A 6,326-nucleotide genomic window follows, 5' to 3' on the forward strand; every position below is an offset into this window, starting at 1 on the left:
CCATGTCGTTTGAGTGTTAATTTAAGTTTGAGTTACACTCAAACTAGATGGCAAAGTCGTTTGAGTGTATACTCAAGCGATATGAACAAGTCGTTTTGAGTGTTACTCACACTAACACTGAAACTACGGCCATGTAGTTTGAGTGTACACTGAAACTACGCGGTCATGTAGTTTGAGTGTACACTCAAACGACTTGGTCATGTAGTTTGAGTGCACACTCAAACGACATGGCCGCGTAGTTTGAGTGTACACTCAAACCGACATGGCCGCGTAGTTTTCAGATGTACACTCAAACTACATGGCCGCCAGAAGTTTCGATGTTAGTGTGAAAGTAACACTCAAACGAAGTTATTACGCGTGTCGAAACGAGTACACTCAAACGACTTGGCGAAGTCGTTTCTTTTCACTTAAACGACATGGTCATGTCGTTTTACTGTTTCTATTCAAAACGATTACCGGCCACGTAATTTGTTTTGAATGTAAAACGATCTTAGGGTTCGTTTTGGCAATACCGGTTGAATTGGTTGCTGGGCTTGGGCTTTATGGCAAATTTGTAATATGGCAAATTTGTAAAATTTCTTTTTTTTTTAGGGGTTGCCCAATCCAATTTGATGAGTGCCCAATGGAATCACCAAGTTTAATTACCAAAACACAGTACTGGATCAGCTGACAATTAACATTTATCCTAAACATCCATAAATTGACATGAAACATTAAGAGCTTAACATTACAATTGCCTCTCTCAACCCAAAATTGAAAAACCTTTTCAATAAACCAAAATAAGAAAATGGAAATATTATTAAAACTTTTCTACATTATTTTCTGATATCAAGCAATTCTTCTGTGTAAATCATCCTACAAAGAGTTCATTTCACCCATCAAGTGTTCTACAGAATAAAAACTGTATATGGAACAAGGTTCAAAATATCGATATCAATCAATATATCGGTGTACCCAAAAACCGATATATATCGGAAATATCGGATATATCAGATATATCCATTTTTTTGATGACCAGTCCAAACTATTTAAAATATCGGAAATATCGGATATATCAGAAATATAATATCGGAAATATCGGAAATATATCGAAAATATATTGGAAATATCGGATTTATATTAAAAAATGGTCAAAAAGTCAATCGATATATATCGTAAATATCGGATATATCGATTATATCGGTGATATAAACTTTTATATCGGAAATTACGATATATATCGGAAAAAAAAGGATACTATATTCGATGGATATATGTCGGAAATATCGATGTCGGTGTACCAAAATACCGATATATATCGGCGATATATCGGATATATCGGCGATATTTTGAACCTTGATATGGAACACCATGAAAAATTGGAAAGGATCTGGTAGATGACTTCAACTTATAATTATTCATACAACAGGATGAATTCTTTGGAGCTATATATAGGCACTTATTACTAGATCAACGAATCTGTCACCTCGTACAAAATCGCCCCATTGTTCAAACTGGGTAAGATAATAACTACAATTCAGTGGTTAAATGTATCTGGTCACTCTTACACTGACTACATGTACGATGTAACAACCGCAAATTGGGTTCGAATATATGTAACGACGGATAAGAAGTATTCTGTACTTGTGGCTTTAAAATCATTTTGCAATATCCAACGTATCCTAAATGTCGATAAATTCATATGGAGCTTCTCAGTTGACGCGCATCAGGAGTCAGGACCACTAAGCTATGAAGAGTTGTAGACAACAATTGAATAGAGTTTAAGTAATAACGGTGTGTCATATTGAAAGCTACTCCACTGTTTTCATTTTCCAGAATGTTAGACTTGGACACGAAAAGTCTAGGAGTGATTTCTTCTTCCTCTCATTTTATTCTTGTTATCTGGAACGTAGGACATTGGTATGAATTTGGCCAAATTCATTTTGGAAGAGTCCGCCCACTCACTGCTTTAGGAGTAGGGATGTGTCTCTAGTGGATACATCATCGGTCTGTTCCACTGGATTGGGGTGGCTCCTACCTTATGTATCCCAATATCTCCTATAGAGTTGTCGTAGAAACTTCGGTTTTTCTGGAAGATTCATAAATTACATATAATGGCTCCATCCTCTTCATTGGTGGTCATTGTCACCGTAACAACGCACTGTAAAGTAACAGACTACATATTGGAATTTATTATCTTTTTCAATACAGAGGAAGGAAAGTAACAATTTTATTTGCGATTTTTCATTTTGTGGAAAGAAATAAAAATGGATGTGAAAAAAAAATTGTGAAAAAGAAAGGAATGATTTGGAGAGAATGAAATAAATCTTTGAATTGGTTAGATTTTTATTAACTATAGTTAATCAATAATTGAAGAGTGCTCATAGCCGTCATAGGTGGAGATATGATAGAGAGAGTAGTCTGATGGAGTGATGGAGTGATGGAGATGTGCTGGAGACTTTTCGCTCTTGGTTGAGTGAAATTTTTCTCGATAAAGGTGCTCACAATGCTGTAAGAGGACATGACAATTCAAACATGTTTCCTAGGTTCGTTTGGTTGTTTTTCTTAGCCGGTAGCATTGCAACTGCCTTAGAAGGTCATGGTTTTATTTACAACGGCTTCAAAAATGCTAACTTGAGCCTGGACGGCCAAGCGGGGATCACAGGGAGCGGCCTCTTGAGGCTGACCAACATCAGCCAACTGACAGGTCATGCCTTCCATCCGAAACCATTTCAGTTCAAGAACCTGTCATCAAATGGTAGCACTCTTTCCTTCTCTACTACTTTTGTGTTTGCAATTGTCCCCAAATATAGTGATTTAAGTGGTCACGGTATTTGCTTTGTTATTGCACCATCAAGAAGCCTACCAGGAGCTCTACCAAGCCAATATCTCGGCCTTTTCAATTACACCAGTAATGGGGATCCATCCAATCATGTTGTTGCTGTGGAGCTTGATACTATCGTTAGCAAAGAGTTTGGTGACATTAATGATAACCATGTTGGTATTGATCTAAATAATTTAAGGTCAGCCATATCTGCTCCTGCAAAGTACTATCTCGATCGTACTGGTGACAATTACAAGAATCTAAGCCTAATTAGTGGCCAACAGAAGCAAGTCTGGATTGAGTATGATGGATTGGAAAAAAAAAAAAATGTTACAATTGCTCCAATTAAGCTACCTAAACCCCAAATTCCACTTCTGTCTTTCTCACATAATCTTTCATCCATCATCTTAGACTCCATGTACGTGGGATTCTCATCGTCAACCGGCACAGTTCTAACATCACATTACATCCTAGGATGGAGCTTTCAGATGAACGGGCAAGCACAGGCACTCGATCTATCACGACTTCCCAAGCTCCCTCGAATAGGACCTAAGGAGCAGTCCAAGGCTTTGACGATTGGACTACCTATCATTATACCCGTTTTGTGGCAACCATCATTTCTATCACATTCTTTGTGATAAGAAGGAAGAGAAAGTATGCGGAACTATTCGAAGATTGGGAGCTTAGTTCTGGATCTCATAGGTTCTCATACAAAGATCTCTACATTGCTACTAAGGGATTTAGGGACAAGGAGCTCCTCGGTATTGGTGGCTTCGGTAGAGTTTATAAAGGCGTATTACCCTCTTCGAAAATTGAAGTTGCAATAAAGAGAGTCTCCCATGAATCCAAACAAGGGATTAAGGAGTTCATCGCCGAGATAGTAAGCATGGGCAAGCTTAGACATCGAAATTTGGTGCAACTTCTTGGATATTGTAGGCGGAAAGGTGAGCTACTCTTGGTGTATGACTTTATGCCTCATGGAAGTCTAGATAAGTTCCTCTTTTGTCCATCGAGTTCAAGGCTTAACTGGACCCAAAGATTTCAAATCATCAAAGGTGTAGCCTCTGGGCTAGTTTATTTGCACGAAGAGTGGGAACAAGTTGTGATTCATAGAGATGTCAAGGCTGGCAATGTGCTAATCGATGGTGAATGGAATGGAAGGTTAGGTGATTTTGGGCTTGCACGATTATATGACCATGGAACAAATCCTGAAACAACGCATGTTGTGGGGACGTTCGGTTATCTTGCACCTGAGATGACTCGAACAGGCAAGGGAACTACGAGCACCGATGTTTTCGCCTTTGGAGCTTTTCTTCTCGAAGTTGCATGCGGAAGGAAGCCAATACAGCAGTTGGCATCTGATGGGATGACAATTCTGGTGGACTGGGTGGTTTCTTGTTGGAGTAAAGGGGAAATCCTTGAGACCGCTGACCCAGGTTTGGGAAATGATTACATTACTGACGAAATGGAGTTGGTGTTGAAGCTTGGTTTGCTTTGTTCTCACACAATACCCGCAGCTAGACCTAGCATGAGGCAAGTGGTGCAATTTTTGGACAAAGACGTTCCTCTTCTGGAGTTATCATCGTTTGGTTTTAATGTCGGTTGTATAACATGTGGACAGGAAGGGTTTGATGAATTTGTTTCGTCATCTCTCCCTTCTTCAGATCTAAATTATCTGAGATCATCTTCAGTTGTAGGGTCAGTCCTCTCGACTGGTCGTTGATGCTTCTATACAATGTAGAAACACAATGTCCTTCGCAATTCTGAGTTCATTTGGTGCAGGATATGAATTATCAACTATACATGTTTTGGAATCTAGCTAATGCCAACAAGATGTACTTAGAAACAAGTTAACCAAGGATTAATGATGTAGGATAAGATGGTTGTGTTAAAGTAGGGCTGTCAATGAGTTCCAATAACCCCGATAACTGACTCGAAACAAACTTGATGCAGGATTAGAAGGTCCACTTTTAGGATATTTGCTTATGTAGTTTTAGTAGTTTTTTAGGATATTTGCTTATGTAGTTTTAGTAGTTTTCTGACAACTGACAACTACTAATATTAGCAAGTCTGGATTAAGTTGATTTAATAGTTTTCTTTATAGTTTAATTGGATTTAGAAGTCTAGATTTCCTGGTTATCAAGTTTAGCTTATCTTATATCTTATCTTATATATAAAGCGGATACCAGATTTCCCAATTAGTTCCCGTATTCCCGGTTTTACACCAAAGTTTTTAATGGGAAGGGTACCGGAAAGTTAGACAACCACTTATTTTTTGTTCTTCATTAAAAGGGTAAATTTGTCATTTAAAGTATTCCCATAACTATAAATGTCAACTTCTTCGGCAAACAGAGACAGATACACCGTTTCGGCGGGTTCACAATTAAAAAAAAAAAAAAACCGCTCGTCTTCTTCGTTCCTGGCCAATACCCATATTAACTTTCAAATCGAAACTACAAATTTGATAATTCCTAACTTGCTCTCCATCATAACAATTTCTATTGAACCAATAGCCAATCATTTTAAAGGTTAGTATGCATTTTTCTCATTGTTTACTTTTTCCTCTCTTAATTCTTCTTTTCGCTTCAAACTGAATTCTATGGGAACTCTCTTGATAAATTTTATTTTTTTGTTTGTTGTTGTGTAGAGCGCGCATCAGTTCACTATGTGCTCCTTAATTGATAATTCTTCGTTTTTTTGTTTATCGCCCACTATTATGATGAAACTTACTTGATGATGAAATATATTGTATATCTGCGTCTGGCAGCTTTTGGTCATATTACTTAGGACTTTTTTGCAGATGATGAAGAGGACAAGGAGGAGTATTTTGTTCAACCTGCAGATGATGAAGAGGACAAGGAGGAGTATTTTGTTCAACCAGTATTGGAGAACGATCTTTGCTTTCTAAGTAACGAGTTCAGGTTTGGTCCTAATCTCTGTTGCCTAATCTCTATTTTCGTATTGTTCTATTTCCTACTTTTTCCTTTTCTATTTTTTTTTTGTTCCAGTCACAGAATGGTGCCTTTATCATTCAGGACTTTTTTTACCCAACTTCCCGCCTCAAACTTAAACTTAAAGATATGGTCTTCTAATCTGTTGCCCCATTTTCTTAAACCAAGTTTTCAGTTATTTTTTCCCCCAACCAACCGTTTCGATACTTTCCCAAAGAAAAAGTTCGTATTCAACAATCTCTCTTCTTCATCTTGAAAATTTCTCTCCACATGGAAGAGGTTAGATTATTATTTTTTTAATTTACTTTTAAATTTTGTTTAGGGAACAAGTTTGGTTTCCAATTTTTTTGCGCTGGCACCATTTTAAAAGAGTAACGATGCTTTCTTTGAGACATCAACTTTCTTTATCTGCTCTTCATCTCCACACGGAAGATTGGGTATGTTTATTGTATGCTCTTCATATTCTTCATCTTTCAGCTTTGTTTAGTTGTTACTCATTTAATTGTCAGGTTTGAAGTTATACCTTCCATTATTAAGAGTCCTTTTAATAAATTGCTTTAAAAAAATTACAA

General features: G+C 37.3%; 1 pseudogene across 1 annotated transcript; it reads left to right on the forward strand.

Moving 5' to 3' along the window:
- Positions 1-2,216: 2,216 nt before the first annotated feature.
- LOC147495388 (L-type lectin-domain containing receptor kinase IV.2 pseudogene) lies at positions 2,217-4,696 on the forward strand (annotated as a pseudogene). The gene has a single exon (XR_015197482.1). The product of XR_015197482.1 is annotated as an L-type lectin-domain containing receptor kinase IV.2 pseudogene (transcript).
- The last annotated feature ends 1,630 nt before the right edge of the window (positions 4,697-6,326 follow it).

This window comes from Coptis chinensis, chromosome 6 (assembly GCF_015680905.1).
Source record: "Coptis chinensis isolate HL-2020 chromosome 6, ASM1568090v1, whole genome shotgun sequence".
NCBI classification, from domain to species: domain Eukaryota; kingdom Viridiplantae; phylum Streptophyta; class Magnoliopsida; order Ranunculales; family Ranunculaceae; genus Coptis; species Coptis chinensis.